A 27,486-nucleotide genomic window follows, 5' to 3' on the forward strand; every position below is an offset into this window, starting at 1 on the left:
TGTAGAATGTAAATTTATTTTTAAATATAAAACTTTAGAAAAACTTTTCTATTAAGGACCCATTCTACCATTTAAATAAAATCATTTAATCAATGGATTGTAGAAATTTTATATTGTTTAGAAAGACACAAACGATAGAAAAGAATGTGCATTAACTAAATAAAAGTCAAAGAGCAGGGGCTAGCAAGACAGTACAGGAATTAAGAAGAAATACTTGGTAAATGCCTCATCCTGCTTACATCCCCAGCACCACATGGTCCCTGTGGACCTAAGCACCACCATATATGGTCCTGCTCAGGCCCTGATAGTCCCCAGCACCATAGGAACCAAAAAGCATATCGCCTTGGACCCTTGCCTTGTATTGCCAGTCAAGAATCAGTGGGAGTGACCCCTGGACTTTTTCAGCACTGGTTGGGAAACAAAAAAAAATTAATTTTAGTGCTATTAACAGTAGGTGTCTGTTCCATTTGTTCTCTTTTATACATAACTAAATTGGCTTCTAAATTTAGCTACTTATATAAGAAATTTGTCTCTGTTTTCTCATTCCAAGTAATTTTGTTCTACTAAGTAAAATAACCAGTTTTTAACTACAGACTGATTAGTTGCAGTAGGAGAGTGAAAAACTGAAGATAGAAATAGTTATCCCAAAAACTTGTAATTTTTATACATATGCATACCAGTAAAATGTAAGAAAGATTTTACTGACTTGTAAAACAGAAAAGTAAATCATTAGTAATATTATTTTATGTTTTAAAACAATATTATTATTTTATGTTTAAAATGTTTTCATTTTAAAACTAATATTACAAAGTGGAAATTATATAGATATTTAATTTAAAATAACCAAAAATATAAGCAATAGGCAAAAAATAATGAGTTCAAATATTTTAATAATAGAATACTTGAACTTCTGAAAAAGCGATGTTAAATTCAAATATGTTTGTGCAAAATCTGCTTTTTCTCTAGAATATAACCATGACTGCAGCAATTGTTCGTAAGATAAAACACTGTACTGGTATTCACTCAGTTTCTCTGCTGGCTTTTATCAATGACATGATTAACAAAATAGCAATAACTGTTTCATGGAGCAGTAGGAAGTGTCTTTGGATGGTTTCTGGTCCAGACCAGTGGCTGCCAAGCACAAGTAGCAGTATCTCAGCTGCAATCAAATCTTACATTTTCTATATAAGAAATTGCCCCAAAAGTAAATTTATAAACTGGAAGATTAATTATAAAACTGGAAATGTATAACCATATTTTTATCCAGGGGCTATTATTCGTATTTTTTCTTTTCATATCCCAGTTAATATCCTCTAGAAATTCTAATGTGCCATCCAGTTGACCAACTCCCTAATTAGCCTCACATTACTCATTTTAAGTTTTCAAGCTTCTCACAACTGATCACATACCTTTCTTTTCTTTCTCAGTCTGATACTAAAATCTAGGAACTGAAATTATTTGACTGCACCCTAAATTCAATATAGGTGTCCTATAAGGAGGAAAGATTAGAGTCATATTTCTAGCCCATCAGTGGAGCGCATTTCCCCCGCAAGGAACCGCAATTTAATCCCAGTTAAATTGAATTGCCAAGCTTCCATTCAAGTTGCCCCCCACACCCGCAGAGCCCTGCTAGATATGCTCCTAAAAACTCCTGCTCAATAGTCTGTCATTCTACGGGCTGAAATAACACAGATAAAGGCAGCAGCAGATTTAATAGGAAACTTTGCTCCAAAGAAAGTGTTGCAGCAATAATATTGACTATTATTTTATTATTCACTAAGAAGCTTCACATCATAGATGATCAGAGATTCCTTTTGAAAACACCTAAGTAAAAATTAAATATCTCATATTTGCCTGGTATGGTATGATAAGAAGCTTCATATCATAGATGATCAGAGGTTCCTTTTGAAAACATGTAAGTAAAAATTAAATATCTCATATTTGCTGGGAGGCTCTAAGTCACTTTGACACAGATAAACAGCCTCTATTTAAGATCCAGGCAAATAACTTAAGTTAGAGAAAAGCCTGGAAGACAAATATTCCAATTCTATCTTGTCTTTATTGCTTTTAAGGAAATGAGGAATTAAATCCACTTAACATCTACAGTAGAACCACTTACACAACTTACTGCCACGGGCTGGCACAATAGCACAGTGGGTAGGGCATTTGCCTTGCATGTGGCCAACCCATGTTCAATTCCTCCACCCCTATCGGAGAGCCCGGCAAGCTACCAAGAGTATCTCGCCGCACGGCAAAGCCTGGCAAGCTACCTGTGATGTATTCAATATGCCAAACACAGTAACAAGTGTCACAAATGGAGATGTTACTGGACCCACTTGAGCAAATTGATGAACAACAGGAGGACAGTGACAGTGATTCACTGCCACACACATCCTTGCAGCTTTCTTTCCTTTTAGCCTATCAAATATTGATACTTTTTTTTTGTTGAAATATTATGTCACTGTAACCTTGTAGAACTTTCAGGTGTGCAGCACTGGAAAAGAACCTTATGTCCTCTTTGTCCTCAGTTATGCTTCTCCCCTTCCCACCTTCACTAATTAGTTCATCTAATGTACTTTCCATTTTTCCTTCAATTTCTTTCTCCTCTCTTTCTAACTCTCTCCTTTCCCCCTTATCTTCTCCTTCTTCCCTTCTCTCCTCTCCCACTCATCTTTCAAACTGAAAAAAAATTTAATTAATTTAATGTTATATTTCTTCTATTTTAAAAAATATTTTAAACTTTAGTATTTCCTTCTTTCCTATTTATTGAGTCTTTTTTCCTAAATTCCAAAATTGGATTTTTTGTCTTTGAAATTTCTGCCCTATCTTTTTGTCCTAAAAAAATCTACTTTTCATGGTTAGGATTTTGTTTGCTTTGTGAAATAAAGTTCGAGCTTTCATTCTGGACATTTCTCTCTCTTTCAGTTCATATACATACTTCCATATTTCAGCTTTGAAATTTCTCTTTGTATCTTTTATTTCCAAATTTACTTTTCTTCCTAATATGTCCTTATTCCTTTTAATACAAAAAAATCTATTCTTTATTTAAACTTAAGGTGTTTTCCACTGACCCTCTCTCCTGGTAACATTTTTCACAAAATTTGTAACTTGAAATTTTGATTCACACTTTATTAAAGTTTTTCTAAGGGAAAAGTTAAGGCTTGATTGAACATTAAAAAGTAAATGATATGCATCTGTTTCTGCCCAGGAGTGCTACCTTCAGCATTGTTGTTTGGTTTGTTATTTGATTATTTATTCTGATGAAGCAAGAGTGTTTTTACTGAAACATTATATAGAAAGATACGAGCAGAGAGAAAAAGAGAATTATGGTTAAAGAGAGAGCACAGGCTTCTCCAGAGTGGAAATAAGCAAGCAGAGAAACAGAGGCCAGCAAGCAAGACACATGTTCGAGGGAAAACACGGGCTGGAAGAAGAAGCCAACATGCAGGTATTTTTACTCTTGTCTCTCACCTGCTTAAAGAATAATTACACAAATTGTAACAAGAAAGTGAGGTGAAGGCACACCTATTTTGTTATCAATTCTCGAGGTATATATCTCTATTGCATTCTACTCAAAGACCAGGCCAGAAGCCTTCATAGTTGACAGGAAGATCCAAAGTTTTTAACTTCTACTTGCGTATGATCATAGTAATGGCTTTGTCTTGTTTCTCAATGATACTTTCGCGCCTGTGTGAATGCAGAGCTCTTTCTGTCTGCACTAATGAGACTATGAGAAATGAATTACTAAAATGCCTTGAGGAGAGTCAAGACATTAGAAACTACCTACAATTTTTATTTACAACTGCTCCTCCTTTATGCTTCCTGAACACTTTCCATACTTGAGAGCATTCCACATGATCCCCTGAGCATCGCCAGGAGAAATTCCTAAACACAATCCAGGAGTAATCCCCGAGCATAGCCGGGGTTATATTCATGCATACTAGCTCCTTTTTTTTCTGTATATGTTTTACATTAGGATGATTTTGGAGAACATTGTTTCTATTTCACTGGTAATGAAACTCAATTCATTCTTCAATCCATTTCAGTCTCACCTTTACTCACATTACAACATTGAAAATACTCTCACAAAGGTCACACTTTTCTACATTTTATGTAAGTTTGTTTTGTTTGGTATTTCAAAGTTTTTCAAGAAGTTGACGCTTTTTCCTTTTTCCCTTTTTTTTTTTTAGTCTCCATAATTTCTTAATTCCTCCCACATGTCCAGTTTGTCTTTTGGAGATGCCTTTTCATTCTTTTCCTCTGTTATTTCTAAATACTGGAGCTGCTCTAAGTGTGTTTCTAGTCATCTTCTCAGTCGATATTCTCTTCCTAGAAAACACTCTCAACCACTCACAAGGCTAAATATTATTCATATACCAATACTTTCCAAATTTCTATCACCAATCCAAAATTATATTTGATATTCTCAGTTTCCATATCCAACTATCTACATGATTATCTCTATCTGTACCTCCCACTGTCAACTCAAAGTTATCTTCTAACTTATATCTTCAATGATATATCTATCATCCAGTTACTCTTTCTATAGTGGTTATCCTTGAAAATTACTCCAGCCTCTCTACCACTAAAATACAATTAACTCATTATCAAAGTCAATAAATATTACATACTACATCTATATTTTGAATATGCATACATGTATATAATCCCTGCACTTTCATCTACCTCCACCATCAGACCAAGTCACCATCATTTCTTTTAATAAAGGCTCCCCACTAATGTCACTTTTCCCATTGTGGAAGCCTATTGGTTTGGTGCTGGGGTCTGATGGTCAGTGCTGTTCAGCCTGGTAATGCTGGCAGCCATCAGGACCACACCCCATGGTAGCCTGGGTATGTGGCCAGTGACTCTTTCAGAGACTCACTCATCAAGGCCTGTGTTCTATCCCTTGGAGCTCCCTCCTTTCTTCTACTATTATCTTTTACTCGCAATACTACAACATAAATTTAGCAAATTTTATCATAATGATATCTACCCATTCCATAATAGTCTAAATGTCCTTAAAATATTAAACTGAATCAAACCATTCACCACTTAAAGACTTCCTTAGTCCTTAAAAGGGTAGCTTGCGTTGGTGGTATAGTGGTGAGCATAGCTGCCTTCCACCTTAAAATAACAATAACAAAATTCTTTACAGAAAATATCTTGATTACCTAACCTTTCCTACTCTATCAGACTGATTATTAAATATCATTTACAGTGACTCCCAAATACACAAGTGCACCAACTTTTTCTAGTCATAAAGCTTTAACATCTCCTAGTTTAGTTGCTTAGAATATTCTTCCTCTTATTCTGCATGTTAGACACTGATTTTATTTTTTGCTTTTTGGGTCACACCTGGCGATGCACAGGGGTTACTCCTGGCTCATGCACTCAGGAATTACTTCTGGTGGTGCTTGGGGGATCATATGGGATGATGGGAATCCAATCCGGGTTGGCCACATGCAAGACAAACGCCCCATCCACTCTGCTATCACTTCAGCGCCTTGACACTGATATTGAACATGCTCCCCTACTTTCTATTTTTAATGTTCTATAAGCTCTTTAACTCCTCTCAGCCTAAATTTCATGCATTAAATATAAAAATATAACTCAAAATTAATGTAAAAATTAGATCATATATAATGCATAGTACTTATATACAGTAAGTGCCTAATACATTTGAATATTTTAGGGTTTTATTTGTTTTTTATTGCTCTTTAGGAAAAACAAAAACGATCATTTTAAATCTTTTTGTACCATGAAAATTCACAGGTAGGATACAGGTAGGAAGTAGGAGTGTGTAAGCTAATAGGAATACATGGAGGAAGTGGGAGTGTGTAAATTAGTAGGAACACAGGTAGGAGTGAAAGTGTGTAAGTTATTAGGAATACAGATAGGAAGTGGGAGTGTATAAGTTAGGATGAAAACAGATAGGAAGTGGGAGTGTGTAAGTTAGTAGGAGCCTGAACCACACAGCCTAGTAGGAAGAGCATGTAAGTTAGAAGAACAGAGTCTGAACACAAAGACTCTGTCTCCTCCCTCAAGAACCCCCATATCCCACACACCACACCCACACACACACACACACACACACACACTTTATATATTCCACTTCCTTCTGTGAACTCAGGGTATTCCTGTGGCTCCAATCCTTTCCTAACCGTTAGACCATGGGACTTGATTCTGCCCCTATTTGTCTTGAGAAAAAAATTATATAAAGCAGCAGTGGCACACAGATAATAGCACAGAGATAAGTAACAACACTGTGAATGGTAAACCCTACTTCTTCTGAGGCCCTCTAGAATTCAAAACTCCACCTTAGCACTCAGAAAGTCACAGTCACAGTCACAGTCACAGTCCTCCCGTTGTTCATCGATTTTGCTTGAGCGGGCCCAGTAATGTCTCCATTGAAGACTTTGCTGTTACTGTGTTTGGCATATCGAATACATCACAGATAGCTTGCCAGGCTCTGCCGTGAGGGCGAGATACTCTCAGTAGCTTGCCAGTCTCTCCGAAAGAGGCGGAGGAATCGAACTTGGGTCGGCCATGTTGGCTGCATGCAAGGCAAACGCCCTACCACTGTGCTATCGCTCCAGTCACTCAGAAAGTACAAGGGGTATAAAATAAAAAAATAAAAAATAATAAAATTATCCAGCTGCTTCTACAAAGGGGTGGACTTATTTGTATATAAAGTTTAACACTGTCTGAAAATGGCCTAAATTTTCCATATAAGTGTTATTTTAAAATTCATTATATGAGAAATCAATACAGCATCAAGAAATGTTAAAAAAAATAATTAATTGAAACCTAAAGGAATGAATTAAAGAATACAATTTCAGGTCACAGTAGCTTCATAAAAGTTGCCCAAATATGAATCAGTGATTCCTAAAGCAGAGAATAATATCACTTGATCACTTGATCCCCCGTTATTCATTGATTTACTTGAGTGGGTGCCAGTAACATCTCATTCATCCCTGTTGCATGCTAGCGTAGCCCAATGGCATCTGTTCGTTCTAGGAACATGCAAAGCCTCAAACCAATCATTCAGGGTCTTGACAAAGAAGTCTGACCATCTTGTAGGTGGGCGTACATGCAATCTTTTGATGTCCCATGGAATCCAGTCAGTGATGGCTTTAGTCCAGCGGTTGTCTGTAAACCTCATTACATGTCCAGCCCATCTGATTTTTGATGCCTTGGCAAATGAGACAGTGTCCCTATTTCTTGAGCATTGACGGAGATCAGAACTCCAGATCTATCTCTCATTTAAGTGAATCGTGATATTCCAAGCATAGCTCTTTCGATTCCTCTTTGAGAGACCCGAATAGTGTTCTCATCCTGTTTTCGTAGGGCCCAGGTCTCTGAGGCATATGTTAATGCAGGAAGAACAGTGGAATCGAAGAGATGTGCTCGTAGCTGGAGGTTCTTTGTCCTCTTAGTTATTTCTTCAACGCTCTTGAAGGAATTCCAAGCCACTCTCTTCCTCCTGTGCAGCTTGGGTGCCAGGTCATTTGTCATGTTGACTTCTCGACCTAGGTATATATAACTATTGCATTCAGAGATGGTGGTTCCGTTGAGAGCAAATGGAGCGTCAGGAACAAGGCTGTTTCTCATAAACATTGTCTTCGTAAGATTCAGCTGTAGTCCTACCTTTCCACATTCACGGTCAAAGTCGTTCAGCATTTGTGCCGCTTGGCTGATGTTTGGTGTTATTAGAACGATGTCATCAGCAAAGCGGAGGTGGTGTAGTTGCCGACCATCTATCTTCACTCCCATTCTTTCCCATTCCAGTCATCGCATGATGTTCTCGAGGGTGGCACTGAAGAGTTTAGGTGAAATGGTATCACCCTGCTGAACCCCTCTCTTGACATGGATAATTACTTCTTTGTAGAATGGTGAGATCCTGTTAGTGAATCCATAATAGAGTTCACGAAGGATCCTGATGTATTGAGTTTGTACGCCTGATTGGCTAGGGCTTCTATGACCGCTTCCATCTCAACAGAATCAAAGGCCTTCTTTAAATCAATGAACGTTAGACAGAGCGGCATCTTGAACTCCTGAGAAACCTCAACGAGCTTAGTAATCATGTGGATATGGTCGATGGTACTGAATCCTTTTCGGAATCTGGCTTGTTCACATGGTTGTCCTTCATCTAATGTTCTGCTAATCCTATTCAGGATGACTCGAGTGAACAGTTTGTAGATAACAGACAATAAGCAGATTGGTCGATAGTTGCCAATGTGGTGGATGTCTCCCTTCTTGTATAGTAGTACAGTCTTGCTGGTTTTCCATTGGGATGGAACCTTGCATTCAGACAGGTAGCGTGTGAAGAGCCGAGCCAGTGTATTGATGAGTACCGATGGTAAGTTCTTCAGGTGTTCAGGTCTTATCTTGTCTGGGCCAGGTGCTCTTTGTTTCTTTACTGACGAGATGGCATGTTGGATTTCGGAAGGGAGAACATTGGGAACGACATATCCATCATGCGGAATGTGGTATGTGGGCAAGTGGACATGGCTATTAAAGAGATCTGAGTAGAAGTCATGAATAATCTTCTCCATTGCCCTTCTGGAAGATGTGATAGATCCATCAGGATGTCGGAGGGCAGTCATCTTGGTCTTGTAGTTGGTGAAGGACAGGCGGGCATTATGAATGCTTTTCCCGGCTTCTGCCGCATCTACCAACACCGCTGCTCTCCTGTCTTTGAGGTCATCCTTGATGGCTTCTCTGCATTGTTTTGCCAGCTCAGAAGTTCACTTGTGGTTGCCTGAGGCATGTGCCAAGCCACCTTGGCAAATAAGTTCAAGAGTGTTCGAAGAAAGGCGGTTTTTTGTGGTTTTCTCTCTCTTGGCATTCCTCGCACAATCAAGGAGGTGCTGAATCATTCTATCGTATTCCTCATCAATGTTGTCAATGACGGCATCTTCCCATGTTGCTGCAACAGAGCCAAAGAGCTCCCAGTTGGTGGTCATTCTGGGAGTTCTCTTCTTAAACTTTGCATTCGTTTCTCCTCGTTCTGTGAGGTAGAATTTTGCACAAAGGAGACAGTGGTCCAATCCCATTTGGAATTTTGGGACAACAGCAACATCAGTTAGGCAAAACCGCTGATTGAATATGATGTGGTCTATTTCATTGTGGAACTGTCCACCAGGAGACTCCCATATCCAACGTTTAGATTCAGCCTTTTGGAATTGTGAGTTACCATGTAAGGTCTTGGTTGACATGATGAACTCAGTCTGTCACCCTGTTCGTTCCATTTTAGGCCCTGGGTCCCGATGTGTAGTTCATCGGCTGATCTTCTTGCTCCTATCTTGGCATTAAAATCACTGACAATGATCTTGTAGAAGGTGTGATCTTCTTTAGAGAACTTCTCCAGCTCCATGTAGAACTTCTCAATTTCTCTTTCACCATAATTGGATGTTGGTGCATAGACAACAAAGATAGAAACTGCCGGCAGTGAGCCACATCTATTCAAGTGTAATCGTCTGATTCGGGTTGTTAGGCATTCAAATGAATCAATGCTCATGGCTAAGTTTGTGTTGACAAGGATACCGACACCACTGACGCCTCTTTTGTCACATGTTCCAAGGAACAGTTCTACTCCAGTGTTGAAAACAGTGTGATGTGATTGATGTCTTCTCGTTTCAGTCAGACCAATGATGTCGTACTTAATCTTTCGCGCTTGTACCATCAGGTCCTCGATGGATGCATCAGAGGCCAGTGTATGTGCATTAAAAGTACAGACAATCATTTTTGTCTTTCTTCGTTTTGGCAGCCTATTTCTGCCTTGGGATTTTATCAGCCTCTCCTTCCACATCCTTCTTGATTCTGCCATATTCAGGGTCAGGGGAATGAGATCCATTTTTTTACTGGATTTGGCATATCAAATAGACCATGGATAGCTTGCCAGGCTCTACTGTGTGGGTGGGATATTTAAGGTACCCTGAAAAATTAAATGAATGTAAATATAATAAAGAGAATATAATAAATATAATAAAGAGAATAATATATCAAGAAAAAAATAAAAGTAAACAGAAAATTAAAAATATGTGCCTTCTTTCTGGTGCTTGCCACAGGCTGTGTTTTTCATCCCAACTGTATAGAAAGAGGAGTCACAGTATCCCACCCCATATACACCTCAGCCCAGAAACTTTGCCTGGTCTCATTATAAGTGGGGAGACATGTAGAGAGGTGAAAATTAAAAAGAATTAATAAACTTTAAGATTTTAATGGACAGCAACACAGTAACAACTTCAGAATATTAGAAATACCAGAAAAAGAAAAAATCAAAAATGAGAAGAGAGATTCATTAAGGAGATAATAGCCAAAAACTTCCCCAATCTGAAAAGGAGGCCTGTGTACAGATCTAAGAAGCCCAAAGACTTCCAAACAAAATAAACTCAAATAAAGCAGCAGCAAGACAGAATTAAATTAAAATGGCAAGAATCAAAACAAGAAACAAGACAAGAATCAAAACAGCAAGAGAAGCAAAATCTCAACTACAAGGAACCTGACATAAAATTCACTTCAGATTGTTCAGGTGAAACTCTTTGAGAAGAAGTAAGGGAATAGCATATTCAAAGTACTGAATGAAAGGTACTTCCAATCAATGGTCCTCTTCCCTGTATGACTATCCTTCAGAGTTGAAGAAGAAATAAAAGCATTCCCAGAAAAATACAGCTGAAGGTATTAGTTAGATCCAAGCCAGTCCTAAAATGAGCACTGGATAGTCTTCTAAAAAAAGTCAACTAATCCCAGTGTAAAAAAAGACTTAAACCCTCATAGAAATATGATTTTAAACTTGTTCACATAAATAATTTCACCTAATGTTAATGGGCTCAATTCTGCCATCAAAAGGCACAGCACAGCTGGTTAGAAGAGAAATAAAATGCAACATTCTGCTGCTACACACAGTTGAAATCACATAATAAATGCAGGTTCAAGTGAAATGATGAAAAATATTCATACAAGCTAGCAGTCAAAAAACAGAAGGCATTGCAGGAATGATAGTACAGTGGGTAGGCACCTGCCTTGCATTTGGCAGACCCAGTTTGATCCTGGGCATCCCTTGCATTCCTTTGCATTCCTGAATGCAAAGCCAAGAATAATCCCTGAATATCACCAAGAACAGTGCAGTCTCTGACCCCGCGCCTGGGTGTTCCTTCCTGGAGTCCCTTGGAGGGGAGCGGGTTGAGCTTTCCTCCCCGCCCCGACCAGGGCTCCGGCAGCCGAAGACCTCCAGGACCAGCCACCACCATGCTGAGACCACTCTCCGCACACATGAAGGTATTGGCAGAGGGACAAAGCCACGCGGGTTCCGGGGCCGAGACCTCCAAGCCTACTCGAATTGGAGTCGAGCATCTTCCACCCAGATCCTCCAAATTCCAGTAGGCGGGGGTCACACCCACCACCTGGCCCCCTGGCGCCGTGTAATCCCATCAGCGGCCAAGACTCAGAGACTATAAAATCCAGATCCCGGAACCGGGCGGCCGCATTCGCGGCTGTGCGACATCTTATCAGAACTTTTTTTTATGACATCTTATTGTCTCATTACTACTTTGGACAAACTTGCAGGCTATCGAATGTAGCCTGCCCACAGGGCAGAGTCTGGCAAACTCCCCGTGGCGTACCAAATATGCCAGATACCAGTAACAATGATGGGTCTCATTCTCCTAAATAGCCTTGAATATAATCTCAGGGCTAGGATGAAAGAGATGTTACTGGGGCCTGCTCGAGGCAATCGACGAATAACAGGATGATGAAATGAAATGAAATGAATCACCAAGTAAATGACACACACAAAAAAACAAACAAAAAAGAATACAGTGGCAGCCATTTTTGTATCAGATGAAATAGCGTTCAATTTAAATAATGTAATGAGACAGGAATGGACACTGCATAATGATTAATAGTTTGATAGAACAAGAGTAATTGATGCTATTAACATACATTCATCAAATGAAGGGGCAGGAAATCTTATAAAGCAACTGTTAACAGACCTAAAAAATTACGTAGATGGTAATAAAACTAATACCCCCCCTCCCATCACTGGATAGATCAAAGAGAAAGAATATCAGTAAGGAAACAAGAGCCCTAAATAAAAAATCGGAAGAACTGAAATTAATTGACACATACAGGACTCTCTAACTTCAAATGACTGAATGCACATTCTTACATGGAACATTCTCCAGAGCATGCCATATGCTGAGTAACAATGCAAGTATCCAAAACGTTTCAGAAATAGAAATGACAGCAAGTATCTTCTCATTTTACAATGCCATGAAGGTAGAAACTAATCATGAAAGAAAGTAGGTAAAAACTCAAATTTTTGGAAACTGAATAAAACACTGTTATATAACCACTGGTTCAAAGGGAAAATCGAAGAAAAATTAAAATATTTACCAGAAAAAGAAGAGAAAGACTAAAGACATAAACTATCAGAACTATGGAACACAACAGAGCATACTAAGAGCAAAGTTCACAGTAATACAGGCCCACATCAGGAAAAAAGAAGCTCACAGTTAATTCACATAGCTGAACAAACTACAGAAAGTACAACAAACAAATTCCAAAGTAAGTAGAAGAATAAAATTATTAAAATTAGAGTAGAAACTACTGATATTGAAATTAAGAAAATAGTGAAAAAGGTAATTGAAACCAGGATCTGGTTCTACAAAAGAATAAACAAGACTAACAAATCCTTAGCTAGTCTAGTGAATTGAAAAATAGATATCCAATTAAGTAGTGTCAGGGATAAGAGGGGAGACACACAGGAGACACCTAAGGAATATAGAAGATCATAAGAGGTTATTATGAACAATTCTGTCTCCACACTGGAGAAATAGATAAATTCTTAGAAACATATAACTTCAAGTACTGAGTTAGGAGGAAGTAAAAAACTTTAAGAGACCAACATCAAGTAAGAAAATTGAAACAGTAATTTAAAATTTCCCAACAACAAAAGTCCAGGTCCATATGGGTTCACTAGTAAGTTATGCCAAACCTTCAAAAATGATGTAACAATCAATATGCCTCAAGGTCTTCCAAAACATCAAAGAAATAGGATCCTTTCAAATAACTTCTATGAAGTAAAAATTACACTTGTACTAAAAGAAGATGGAGATGCTACTAAAAAAGTAAACTACAGACTAATGTCCCTAATGACAATTGATGTAAAAGTCTACAAAAAAAATCTTTGCAAATCAAATCCAAAAGCATAATCAGCTAGGATTCATTACAAGAATGTAAGAAAGATTCAATATATGCAAATAAACTAGCATAATATATAATATCAATAAAACAAAGGGTAAAAACTCTATATATAGAGAGAAAGCTTTTGACAAATTTCAACATCCATTCATGAAAAAAAAACACCTTAACAAATACCTGGAGAATTCCGCAAAATAGTAGTAGCCATTTACAATAAACCTACCATCATATACAATGATGAAAACTATTATATTCCTGAGATCAGGTACAAGAAAAGGAGAAAAGGATGTCCACTTTCACCATTACCATTTAATATAGTTTTGGAAGTCCTTTGCCACAATAATTATCCAAGAGAAAAAAATCAAAGGGATCCAAATTGGAAAAGAAACAGTAAAACCATAGCTATTTAAAGATGATAAAAATATGTATTTACATACATAAAAGATTCACTAAAAATTCTCTTAGAAACAATAAAATAGTGTGTAAAGTATCAGACTACAAAATCAAAACACAAAAAATGTTTCAATTTTTTATGCAGACATTGAATTAGAATAAAGAACAAAAAGTCTATTCCATTTAAAATAGTACCCTCAGAGCTGGAGTGATAGCACAGCGGGTAGGGTGTTTGCCTTGTATGCGGCCGACCCGGGTTCGATTCCCAGCATCCCATATGGTCCCCCAAGCACCGCCAGAAGTGATTACTGAGTGCATGAGCCAGGAGTAACTCCTGTGCATTGCCGGGTGTAACTCAAAAAGAAAAATTAATTAATTAATAAATTAATTAATTTAATTAAATTAAATAGTACCCTTAAACATCATATACATAGGAATGAACTTAAGAAAGCACGTGAAAGACCTATACCATGAAAATCACAGGTCAATCATGAAAGAAATAGAAAACATACAAAAAAATAAAAAAATATTTCATTCATGGATTGAAAAATTTATATTGCAAAAATGTCTATCCTACCCAAAGCACTTCACAGAGTTAATGCAATTCCCATCAAAGTTCCAACACCAGCCTTCAAAAAATTAAAATTAATGTGATAATCCAGAAACTCCCAAATAAATCTCTCAGAAGAGAGCAAATAGTGATGTCTATATGCCATAGTGATCTCTCCGGACCCCACACCAAGCTGTCTTACCCAGGATAATCCAGACAGGGGCAGGTGAGTTACCCACCCTGACCCAACAGAGCTCCAGCAATTGAAAACCTCCAGAACGCTATTGCTGCCATGCTCCCAGCCAGTCTTCACAGGCTTGGATGAGCCTCATCCATGAGTGAAACTGCTGAACTATCCAAGTATGCAGGACTTGTGACTGAAATCTCCTGTGCTTCTGGTAGCCTGACAGTCATACCAGGAACTGACTTTGGTGCAACAAAAGCTCACTAATGGCCATAATCCAGAAACTTCCAAATAAATCTCTTGGAAGAGACCAACACAGAACAATATGCCACAGAGATGCCTCCAGACCCCAAAGTCACCATCCAGTTAAAAAAAAAAAGTAATAACCGGACACACAAACAAATCTCGGACCCAGGCAAATTGCTGCAGAGATGGCCCTGGACATTGCAATAGGCCATTGCTGCTGGGTTGCTCCAGACGGGGCCAGGTGCTGTCCCTCTGCCTGCCCTCTAGGAGCTCTGGCGGCCTCCATTTTCTAGAAGTCAGTGACAAGCTCTAGGTACGAGTGGCAGTGACAACAAATCCTAAGCCTCATGGAACAGGGCAGGAGTGGGCCCTTCTCCTTCCCCTGCCCTGATGGGAGTCCAAGATGACGCCACATCTGGCCACCCTCTACTTAAGCTCCCACTCGCCATGATCCAGAGTCACACAAACGAATCTCAGACCCGAGTAACTTGCTGCAGCAATCTCTTCAGACCCTAATTATTAAAATAAATATCAAAGGGGTCCCCAATTACCTGATTCCATTGACAGAGGAAATAAGTGAGACTATACAAAACTGAAAGTCTCTGCATGATAAAACAAACTCAGGCTAAAATGAAAATTACATTTCCACAGGCCCAGCTATGTATTTCCTGAACCTCTGTTCACTACCATGGGAGGTTACTAATCTTCAGTCTCCACACCCATCCTCCACCATTTCTATGGGTCCTGCTTGACATCTCCAGAATTGCAATTGTGGCGGTACATAGGCAGCTGTGCAGCAGCTCCTCATCAAATTTCACACTGCCTACATCTATGTTTTCTATCACTGAGTGAAATGGGCAGGTAAGGAAAAGACCAACTCCCAATCTAATGTCCCAGAGTGTCCCAGAGGGATAAATACCAATATTCACCCTCAGCCCAGCAAGAATACTGCAAAACCAATGGGGAAGACACACAGAAGGCCACCAAATTCAATGAGCATAAACAGTGAGGACTCAACTAATACCAACCCGCTCAGTAAATCCTCAAACATTAAATTTCGAGATACCATTACAGGGATATTTAATGAGGTCAAAGAAATATTGATGTGGGTAGTCAGCAAAGCACAAAAAAAATGGTGTGAGCGTTGAAATTAGAAGACTACAGCCAGAAATGAGTATGGTATGTGTTATAGAAATAAATAAAAATTTAATAGAAGCTCTGAGCATCAGAATAACAACAGCCGAAGGAAAGATTTAGTTGTTCTGAGATTAAATGGAAGAAAACTGCTAGAAAACAAATAGGTGGGGAAAAATCTGAAAATAAAGAAAACAAAATTTTTTTAAAGAAAAGGAATTTACAAAGTCCGTAGGATTTAAAAGTAGATCTACCAAATGAGACTCATATGAGCCAGAAGAGAATGGAGAGACATGGTACCAAAACTCAGTGAAAAGAACATATCCCCAAAATTACTCTAACCAGATAGATTATAATTCAGATTTAAAGGAAGGATACAGAGCGTCAATGAGAAGCAACAGCTTAGGGAATTAATAGCTTTGAAGTCTTTCAAGAAACATTAAAGGTTTTCTTTAAAAGGCAAGAGAAACTCCTCAGCACTTGACATTGAGGATGGTGTGCATTCATAGCACTGTTTCCCCCTACTAGTTAAGAAAGGTGTTTTAATTCCTATCCCGCTAAGGGATTATATACATTCTCGAGGCTGAATGAACATTTCATTTATATTTATGCAATATATCTGACCAAGTGTTTTTTCTATCCATATTTTATTATAATCCTTTACTTATCAATAGACACTCAATCAGTACTATAATATAATATTTTCTATAATTAATTCAATATTCCTTTTCTTTTTGCTTTTTGGGTCACACCTGGCGATGCACAAGGGTTACTTCTGGCTCTACACTCAGGAATTATCGCTGGCAGTGCTCATGGGACCATATGGGATGCTGGGAATCAAACCTGGATCGCCGTGTGCAAAGCAAACACCCTACCCGCTGTGCTATTGCTCCAGCCCCAATATTCCTCTTCTTAAGATAAAACACTTTTATGCTTATAGACCTATTTAGATTTCCCCTTAAATTTACCTTATCCCTTCACTTTTACTCAATTTTACATTTGTAGAATGTATTTCATGTAAATCTTTAAATGTATTTGCACAGAACTATTCATAATAACAATTTTAATCTATATACCTGTAGAAAAAACACAGCTTTTGAAAGAAATATTTTACTTACCAATTTATTATTTATTTGCAATTTTCTGTAATTCCAAATTAATTCTATTCATATACATGTGTAGGTGTCACCACCTCCGCAATGAAAAGAAAATAAAGAGATCTATCCCAAATATGAGATTGTTTTTAAAGATACATATTAAGGTAACAACAACTTGTCAAAGTTACCAGAACTGAAGAATTTGTCTATAAAACTAAGCTTATATGAAGAGGCGAGGTCCTTGGACAACTAGTGGGGGAAACTCAGCCACTATGGTGATGGGTGTAGTGCTCTAACTGTGTATTCATGAAAAGTATGATTAACGGTATAGTAAATCACAGTACCTCAATACAGTGATTTTAAATAAATAAAAATGTAAGATATCCAACTGACAAGAAGGAATTCATAAATAATACTTCAAAAAATTAACATCCGAAATCTATGTATTACTAGCAAATCTCAGCTACCAAAAAAAAATATATATATATGTGTATATATATATATATATATATATATATATATATATATATATATCCTGGTCAAGGGCTGGAGCGATAGCACAGCGGTAGGGCGTTTGCCTTACAAACGGCCAACATGGCCACATGGCCGACCCGAGTTCGATTCCTCCACCCCTCTCAGAGAGCCCGGCAAGCTACCAAAAGTATCTCGCCCATACGGCAGAGCCTGGCAAGCTACCCATGAGATATTCGATATGCCAAACACAGTAACAACAAGTCTCATGATGGAGACGTTACTGGGCCTGCTCGAGCAAGTGGACCGTGACCGTGACTGATCCTGGTCAAAAGATGATGGAAGAGATGAAGACACTTCCATGAAGAAGACACATGGATTTCCAGTAAGCTTATAAAAAGTGATTTATTATCACTTACTATCAGGAAAAACTGAAAACTGAAAATAAGTGTTAGTAGGAGTATAAACAAAAAGGAACACTCATTCACTGCTGGTGAGAATATCATCTGGTAAAGCCTCTAAGGAAAATAAAGTGGAGATTTATCCAAAAAGAACAATGCTCACAATTGACCCAGCTACCCAACTCCTAGATATCTACCTCTAACACAAAATCATTAATGTAAAGAATAAATGCACAAATAAAGAATAAATGCACAAAGGACCCAAATATTCCCTGCACTGTGCAGGTCCCTATGCGTACTGCAGTTCTTAATACAACACAATAAGGAAGCAACTCAAATATCCACAACAGATGAAAACACGTTTAAAAAAGCTATGACACAATGCGATACTAAGTAGACACACAAAATAAATAAAGACATAGTTTGTAACAACTTGGATGGAATTAAAGCGTATCTTACTAAGCAAACTTAGCCAGAGGTAGATGGACAAACACAAGATGATCTCACAAATATATGGTATATTGAGAAACAAATCAAGGGTATGGACAATAATGAACATTGAACACTGGAGTACAAATCTGAGAGTGCCAGGTTGGTGGGCAACAAGGATGATAAACAAATAGGTTCACTTGAAGAAACCCAGGAAATCACATGGAGGGTCATAAGCCTATGGGTATGCTAAGGAAAGTAAAACAAATTGTGGAGGGAATGTGCCAGAGAGTACAACAGATAGGGAGGTTGTATTTTACACAGCTGACTGAGACCTATCCCTAGTATTCCATCTCGTGCTCTGACTGGATTACGCTGATCAAAAGTGAATGCAGAGCCAGGAGTATGCCCTAAACACTGCTAGGTGTGGGCCTGAAAAATTGTTGGGAAGAAGAAAGATGGGTGGGAGGAAAGGAATGTCGGACTGGAGATGATACAGGGACAGACCATGTGGAGAGGGGGTTATGGAAACTTTGTTTTTTATTGTTATTGATTAGGATTCTGTGGTTTTCCATGCTAATATATTAGTTTCTCGTGCATGTAAATCCAATCACACACCCATCATCAATGTACCTACATTCCTAAGTTATGGGTATTTTTGTGGCAGAGTCTGAAGTGTTGTTTTTATATTAATACCATAAACTTAAACACAAGTACAAACCTATAACTTAAACTGTTATAAAAATAATAAATTAAAATAAAATAAATACAGAGAAGAACATGAGATGCCAGGAGATAGTACAGAAATTAGGGTGTATGCATTGAGTACTCCAACCCAATTCAATTTTCAGTACCACATGGTCTCCCACCTACCACTGGATGTGGTCCTGAAGGCCCCACAGTCCTCTAGGATGACCCAAATATTCCCTGCTCTGGGCAGGTCCCAAGCAGCACGCTCAGGTCCTTGCACTGAACCACCAAACTAGTTGGCCAAGAATCTCGGTAGGGACCCCAGAACTACTATGTACTATATGGGATCCCCCACCAAGAGAAGAACATAATTATATATTCTATAATGTTTATTTGCAGGTTTGTTGTTGCTGATGTTGGTGGTGAGATTTTATTTCAAAGGGAAAATGGGAAATTTATATTGCAAATAGTTTACTCTGTTCTAACTTTTGATAGTGCTTATTTATTGACCTTCAACTGAAAATAGAGTAATTTTTAAATAATTACCCCAAATACATTTTATTTTGGTACTTTCATTCCCAACTTTACTTTTCACATAGAAATATCATTTTAGCTGAACTTGGGTTCCAATGGAAGTTATAGACACTAGATAATCTAAACTATTAAAAAAATAGAAAGGTTGTATAATACTGAACTCATTTTTTCCCAATTCATATAAAATCCCTTTTCTGTCATTTTTTCCTTTAGTTTTTTTTTTCTGCTTCAAGTCTGTAGAATACTTAATTGCAATGTATCTAATGCTCTCCAAAATGAATAGAAGAAATAAAAAATATCGTTGAAAGAAAAACATATTTTTTCTGTTCTTTCAAGTATAATGACAGTTGTGACAAAGCTTGTATTTACAGGGAAATAAAAGACAAACAAAGATGGCATTGGAGGGAAAACAGGTTAGCAGTTTGCTTGGTGATCTCTGTTATACCTAGACCTGAGTATCCTGCCATGCTTGGAGTCCTAATCATCACAACACACTGAAAATAATAGAAATTCTTGAGCACTTAAAAACCAGTAATAAAGGCTTAATAAAGGAACTCAACACCATTCTTTTGTTTTGGGTCACAACTGGCAATGATCAGGGGTAATTCCTGGCTCTGCACTCGGGAATCACTTCTAACAGTTCTTGGTGAACCATATGGGATGCTGAGGATGGGTTGGACCCCAGTCAGCTGTGTAAAGTGCCTTATGTATTGTGCTACCTTTTCAGCCCTTAAACTCTTATTTTAAAAGTCTCTTTCTCACTTAGATTTTGGATAAAAAGAAGAGTAAGAAAATAGCCCAAAAAAAAAACCACTAATGCATAAATTTAATAAAGACCAAACTTGGTCACTTGATCACTTGACCCTCTGTTACTCATCGATTTGCTCGAGTGGGTAACAGTAACATCTCCATTCATCCCTACGCGAAGCCCTAGTGAAGCCCAATGGTGTCTGCTCACTACAGGAACATGAAGAGCCTCAAACTGATCATGAAGGGTCTTGACAAAGAAGTCTGACCATCTCGTAGGAGGGTGGCCATGCGATCTTTTGACATCCCATGGAATCCAGTCAGTAATGGCTCTAGTCCAGTGGTCATCTCCAAATCGTATTACGTGTCCAGCCCATCTGATTTTCACCGCCTTGCTAAATGAGACAGCATCCCTGATTCTTGATTGTCGATGGAGGTTGGAACTCCAGATTCCTTCTCTCACTTGAGTGAAGCATGATATTCTAAGCATAGGTCTTTCGATTCCTTTTTGGGGGACACGAATAGCATTCCCATCCTGTTTTTATAGGGCCCAGGTCTCTGAGGCGTATGTTAATGCAGGAAGAACAGTAGAATCAAAGAGATGTGCCTGAAGTGAGACGTTCTTCGTCCTCTTAGCAATTTTTCCCATGCTCTTGAAGGCGTTCCAAGCTACTCTCTTTCTCTTGGGTAACTCAGGTGCCAGGTCATTTGTCATGTTGACTTCTCGACCTAAGTACAAATAACTGCTGCATTTGGAGAAGTTCATTCCATTGAGAGTGAATGGAATATCAGGAACAAGGCTGTTTCTCATAAACATTGCCTTAGTGAGATTCAGCTGTAGTCCAACAATTCCACACTCATGGTCAAAGTCAGTCAGCACTTGTGCTGCTTAGCTAATGTTTGGTGTTATAAGAACAATGTCATCAGCAAAGCGGAGGTGGTGTCGTTGCCAACCGTTTATCTTCACTCCCATTCCTTCCCATTCCAATCATCGCATGACATTCTTGAGGGTGGTACTGAAGAGTTTTGGTGTCAAATGGTATCACCCTGTCAAATCCCTCTCTTGACATGGATGATCACTTCCTTGTAGAAATGTAAGATCCTGGTAGTGAATCTGTAATACAGCTCATGGAAGATCCTGATGTATTGAGTTTGAACACCGTGTTTCACTATGGCTTCGATGACCACTTTAGTCCCAACAGTATCAAAGGCCTTCTTTAAATCAATGAACATTAGACAGAGCAGCATCTTGAACTCCCGAGAAACCTCAATGAGTTTGGTTATCATGTGGATATGGTCGATTGTGCTGACCCTTTACGGACACCGGCTTGCTCGCTTGGTTCTAATTCATATAGTGTTCTGCCAATCCTATTCAGGATGACTCCAGTGAACAGATTGTAGACAACAGAACAGGCAGATCGGGCGATATTTGCCAATGTCATGGATGTCTCCCTTCTTGTACAGTAGTACAGTCCTTTTCGTTTTCCACTGAGACAGAACCTTGCATTCAGACAGGTAGTGTGTGAAGAGCTGACCAGTGTACTGATGAGTAATGACAGCAGATTCTTCAGGTGTTCAGGTCTGACATTGTCTGGGCTGGGTGCTGTTCACTTCTTTACTGACAATGGGCTCGTTGAATTTCGAAAGGGAGAACGTTGGGAGCAACATATCCATCCTGCGGAATTTGGTATGTGGGCAGGTGGACTTGGCTATCGAAGAGATTTCAGTAGAAGTCATGGGTAATCTTCTCCATTGCCCTTCTGGAAGATGTGACAGATCCATCAGGATGTCGGAGGGCAGCCATCTTGGTCCTGTAGTTGGCAAAGGATAGGCGGGCATTAAAAATGCTTTTCCTGGCTTCTGCCACATCTGCCAGCGCTACTGCTCTTCTCTCTTTGAGGTCTTCCTTTATCACTTCTCTGCACTGCTTTGTAAGCTCGTATATTTGCTTGCGGTTGCCTGAGGCTTGCACCAAGCCACACTGGCAAATAAGCTCAAGAGTTTTCGAAGACAGGCATCTTTTTGTGGCTATTTCTCTCTCAGCGTTCCTCACACAATCATGGAGGTGCTGAACCAGTCGATCATATTCTTTGTCAATGTTTTCAACGATGGCATCTTCCCATGTTGCCTCAATAGTGCCAAAGAGCTCCCAGTTGGTGGTCATTCTGGGAGTTCTCTTCTTAAACTCTGCAGCCCTTTCTCCCCACTCTCTGAAGTAGAATTTTGCATGAAGAAGATGGTGGTCCGATCCCATTTGGATTTTTGGGACAACAGCGACACTGGTCAGGCAAAACCGTCGATTGATTATGATGTGGTGAATTTTGTTGTGGAAGCATCCACCAGGAGACTCCCATGTCCAACGTTTAGATTCGGCCTTCTGGAACTGTGAGTTATCATGGATGGTCTTGGTCAACATGATGAACTCAGATAGTCTCTTGCCCTGTTCATTCCATTCGAGGCCATGGGTCCCGATGTGGAGTTCTTCAGCTGATCTTCTCAGTCCTACCGTGGCATTAAAATCACCGACAATGATCTTGTAGAAGGTGTAGAAGAAAATAGCAAAAAAAAAAGACATTAATGCATAAATTTGATAAAGACCAAATTTAGGAGGTAACTTTTACCTAACTGGTTTTCCAGTCTAGGATTGCCAGTTTTCCCAAGACAAATCTGACATCTTATGAAAGCAAAGTTCATTTTCCTTGTGGCTTTTGCTGCTCATGAACAATGTAACCAAGTTAAAAACAGCTTGGTTTGAACCAAACTTGTAACTTATTACAAGGTTTTCCAGACACAGATCTTTGGAGGAGTTGTTTTCACAGATTGTCAATTATTTTTCTCTCTCCGTTCAGATTAGCAAATACCTATCTGAGATTAGCAATTTTGTACTGCACATTTGAAATCTGAGAGATTATATTTAAAGGATGTCACTAGTGATTGAAATTTTTCAAAGTGTCCTCAAATCAAGAGGAACTATTTGTAACTATGTATGGTTATAATAGTTATGGAAGTTATAATTTTACAGTATATAAAAGATGTGTATTGTTGAAATTTTATATCCTAGAAATTATAAGAATATGAAATTAATGATTATGATTTATTTTGTGCCTTGAAATTACATATGTGAGCAGATAACATATATAACATATATCACTTTCATACATTGCACATATGTAATGTAGCTATTATACTTCAATTAACAAAAACTCTTTGCACCTAAAAGAACTAAGTAAACGTAGATAGAGACAGAGAGATAATGTAGCAGTTAAGGCATTTGCCTTGCATGTGACTCACCAGACTTGTCACAATTCAAAACTGTCTATTCTATTGTGATAGAATCACTAAATGTGATCTCTCCAGCTCCATCCAAGTTTATAGCACACTGCAAGATTTTATTTTTTTCTTAAAGCTACATAGTAGTCAATTATATGTATAAATCTTTTTATCCATTGATTTACCATAGGATATTTGGACTGTTGCCATATTTCTAGCTATTATACTAAGAATTGCAAAAAAATATCTTTTCAAATTGATTTTTTTTCTTTGGATAAAGACCAAAAAGTGGAATTTTGGGGTCACATGGAAGTGCTTGGGCACTTTGGCGGGGGTAAAGGTGTGATAGTTTTGTACATCAAGACCATGAAGTTAACACTATTTTGACACATAAACTCAAAAAAATTAAGATGAGTATACTCTACATCTAGATAACAAATAGAGCTGTGCCTTGCTGTTCTACTTCGTATGAATTCCATGCTAGATAAGTCATATCACTCAGACAGAAAGTGCATAACACATCTTTCAAAGTATAACCAGGTTGCAAGGGAAATCCACTGCCTGACCTACTCCCTTGCGGTTCACAGAGTCACTGGCTCTTTGCTACCTTCAGGGTGCATGCTCTTACCAGATGGAACCAAGGCCCAAGACTCTGCTTTAAACTCACACTAGCAAAGGTTTCGCTCTCCCACTTAATGGCTGCTCAACACTGGTAACCTTGAACTCCTGCCACTATCCAGGCTCAAACAGGGGATAGGGACTTAGACTGCACTGTTGGATTACCCCAGCACACTCTATATTCAACCTTGGTATAAGTCGGTGACAGGCTCTCTCCACCACCAACTCCCAGTCACTGCACAGACTTGTTCAAAGTCACAATGAGGACAAGGTGTCTATCACTATATATTCCCTCTCAGGCATGAAGACAAATCCCTACCCCCCACACTTTTCATGTTTACTATTCTTTCTTTGTCATATCTATTCTGTTAAGTTCAAATTTCGGATATTTATATTTCAATTCTAAATTTTCCATTTGGTTATTTTAATATAGATTTTATCTTTAAAAATATTTTAGGATTCTTCAGTTTATCTACTTTGGGGGAAAGCTTGTGGATCTTGTAGTTTTTAAAAAATGGAACGGAAGGGGGTATGGTGCCGCCAGCAGGTCAATCTGTACCTGTGAGGTGAGTGCCTCAGCAGCCTGATGGCAATGTCAGACTTTCAGATACCCCAAAGTTGCTGCTGTGCCTTTGGCCAGCCCCAAAAACTTGGGGCAAAGTTTACCAAGAAAGTAAATGGCCAAAAGTTAGGTATGTGGGAGACACACCCACAAACCACTTCCGGCACAGCTATATAATTGGAAGCATGGCTTCTCTGGTTTCTGATCGAACTGCTTAAGGGCCATGATCCGAGAGACTCAGAAACGAATCTCAGAACCCAAAGGTTTTTGGCATAAATGCGTCCTGTTCCTGCAGTAGGTTACTGGCACTGGGCCACTCCAGGTGGGAATAGGTTTCATGCCTTGGCGTGTTCCCCCTGGCAGCCTGGTGACCACCATTCTCCAGAGGTCACTGGACAGTCAGATTTGGGCCTGCAGTGACGAGACACACGGGGCCTCACCACATGGGGGGTGGAGCCGACTCTTTCTCCCCATCCCAACAAGACCCCAAGTCACCACCTACAAACGACCTCTCTGGCTCCTGATCAAGCTGATTAATAGCCATGATACCGAAGACTCAGAAACAAATCTTGAAACCCAGTGGCTTTTGGCAGAAATGCATCTGGACTGCATACAAGGTGGCTACCAGCTCAGGGCTTATTGGAAAGCCAGGTATGAGCCAGCAGTGACGGGGCAACTGCAGTCTCACGGGAAGGGGGGCAGTATCGGCTTGTCCTCCACGCCCTTACAAGTTGCCCCCCATGAGCGGCTCTCTGGCACAGCCATGGCTCCAAAGGCAAAAGGACTTAATCCAGAGCCCAGAAGCTTGCAGCAGAAAAGTGATTGGACCATGTGTTAAACTACAGCACCATGCCTCCCTAGGAGGGAAAGGGTGTTGCTCCCTTCCGCCTCCCCCCCCCCCCCCCCCGGCAGCAAGGTGGCCACCACCTCAGAGCATATTGGAAAGCCAGGTATGAGCCAGTAGTGATGGGGCAATTGCAGTCTCATGGGAAGGAGGGCAGTACCAGCTCGTCCTTCACACCCTACCGAGGTCACGAGTTGCCCCGCCCCCCCTCCCCCATGAGCAGCTCTCTGGCACGGCCATGGCTCCAGAGGCAAAAGGACTTAATCCAGAGCCCGGAAGCTTGAGGCAGAAAAGTGAATGGACCATGCGTTAAACTACGGCGCCATGTCTCCCTGAGAGGGAAAGGGTGTTGCTCCCTTCTGCCTTTTTCTCCCCTGGCAGCAAGGTGGCCACCACCTCAGAGCTTATAGGAAAGCCAGGTATGAACCGGCAGTGATGGGGCAACTGCAGTCTCATGGGAAGGGGGGCGGTACTGGCACGTCCTTCACGTCCTATCGAGGTCACGAGTTACCCACCACAAGCAGCTCTCCAGCACGGCCATAACACCAGACACACAGAAACCAATCTCGTAATTACTTGGCTCTTTGCAGAAATCCAAAATCCTGGCCACTTGACATTATATGATTCTCATAACCAGCTATAGAAAACAAATTATTTCACAATGCCTTTTCAGCAATTCTGATTGTTTGGGGGGAAATTCTAAACAATAATGGTGTATCTCTTGTCGAAATAATGAATGTAATCAATGTAGAGAAGAGTTAAGTAGAAATCATCTGCCTCACAGGCATTTGGAGGGGTGGGATGGGGGGTATACTGGGGTTCTTGGTGGTGAAAAATGAGTACTGGTGAAGGGAAAGGTGTTTGCTCATTGTATGACTGAGACTTAAACCTGAAAGCTTAGTAACTTTTCCCACAGTGATTCAATAAATAAATATAAAAAGAAAAAAATAAATAAAATTAAAAAAACTAAGGTGGAGTTCATGCCCAATTCAATCAGCTAATCAGTGACTGAATAAATAGCAGTACTCCTACAAAAAATATCCCATTAGCAGTTGTGTACTGTTTTATCAGTGAGTATTTATAAAAATTCTATTTTTTAATATATCTAGACTATTTGAAGTAAGAATAAATAGGTAATAAATAATGTATAAAAAATGGAAGGGATGGGTATTTGATTATTGTATAATTGAAACCCAAGCACAAAAATTTGTAAGTCTAAAAATAAATAAATAAATAAATAAAATAAAGTATCAAGGTCAGATGAAGAATTCTGAAAAAAAAATGGGTTCACTTTGTCCAAGTTTTTTCATTTATATTTTCAATTCATAGTATTTTATTTATGATCGCACAGCGGGTAGGGTGTTTGCCTTGTGGCTGACCCAGATTTGATTCCTCTGTCCCTCTCAGAGAGCCCGGCAAACTACCGAGAGCATCCCGCCTGCACGGCAGAGCCCCCCATGGCAAGCTCCCCATGGCATTCGATATGCCAAAAACAGTAACAAGAAGTCTCACAATGGAGACATTACTGGTGCCTGCTCGAGCAAATCAATGAACAATGAGAGGACAGTGACAGTGACAGTATTTTCTTATTTTCTAATATTTGAAGGAGAGCTTATAGCAAATCTTCAGTTCCATTTCTGATACCTGTCTCATTTATTTTTCCCTTTCCATAGTCTTGAGATTCATAAAATTTATAGGCCTTTAAAAAATCTTTTAATGTAATTATTTTCTTTTTTCAAAATCTTATTTTATTAAAGCACTATAAGTTACAAAATTATTCTTGTGCTTTTGACACACAATATTCCATCACTGATCCCACCTTCAGTGTCAACTTTTCTGCACCAGTGTTCCCAGGTTCCTCTTCTGTTTTTTTATGATTCATTTCTGCAATTTAACACTTGTATCACTCTATCAGGCTGGAGCAATAGCACAGCAGGTAGGGCATTTGCCTTGTATGCGGCCGATCCGGCCAACCAGAGTTCGATTCCTCCGCCCCTCTCAGAGAGCCCAGCAAGCTACCAGGAGTATCTCACCCACACGGCAAAGCCTGGCAAGTTATCTGTGACATATTCGATATGCCAAACACAGTAACAACAAAGTCTCACAATGG

The 27,486-nt window shown here is 39.2% G+C and overlaps 1 protein-coding gene and 1 non-coding gene across 2 annotated transcripts in view; one reads left to right on the forward strand and one right to left on the reverse strand.

The window, feature by feature from the left end:
• LOC130025504 (disks large 1 tumor suppressor protein-like) overlaps nt 1-27,486 on the reverse strand; it is a 590,309-nt gene that overhangs the window by 465,781 nt on the left and 97,042 nt on the right. The gene's annotated exons all lie outside the window — the stretch shown is intronic.
• Nucleotides 10,052-10,182, forward strand: LOC130025643 (small nucleolar RNA SNORA51). Its single transcript, XR_008792771.1, has one exon. It is a non-coding gene; the product is annotated as a small nucleolar RNA SNORA51 (small nucleolar RNA).

This window comes from Sorex fumeus, unplaced genomic scaffold (genome assembly GCF_029834395.1).
Source record: "Sorex fumeus unplaced genomic scaffold, SorFum_2.1 ptg000030l, whole genome shotgun sequence".
Classification (NCBI taxonomy): Eukaryota; Metazoa; Chordata; class Mammalia; order Eulipotyphla; family Soricidae; genus Sorex; species Sorex fumeus.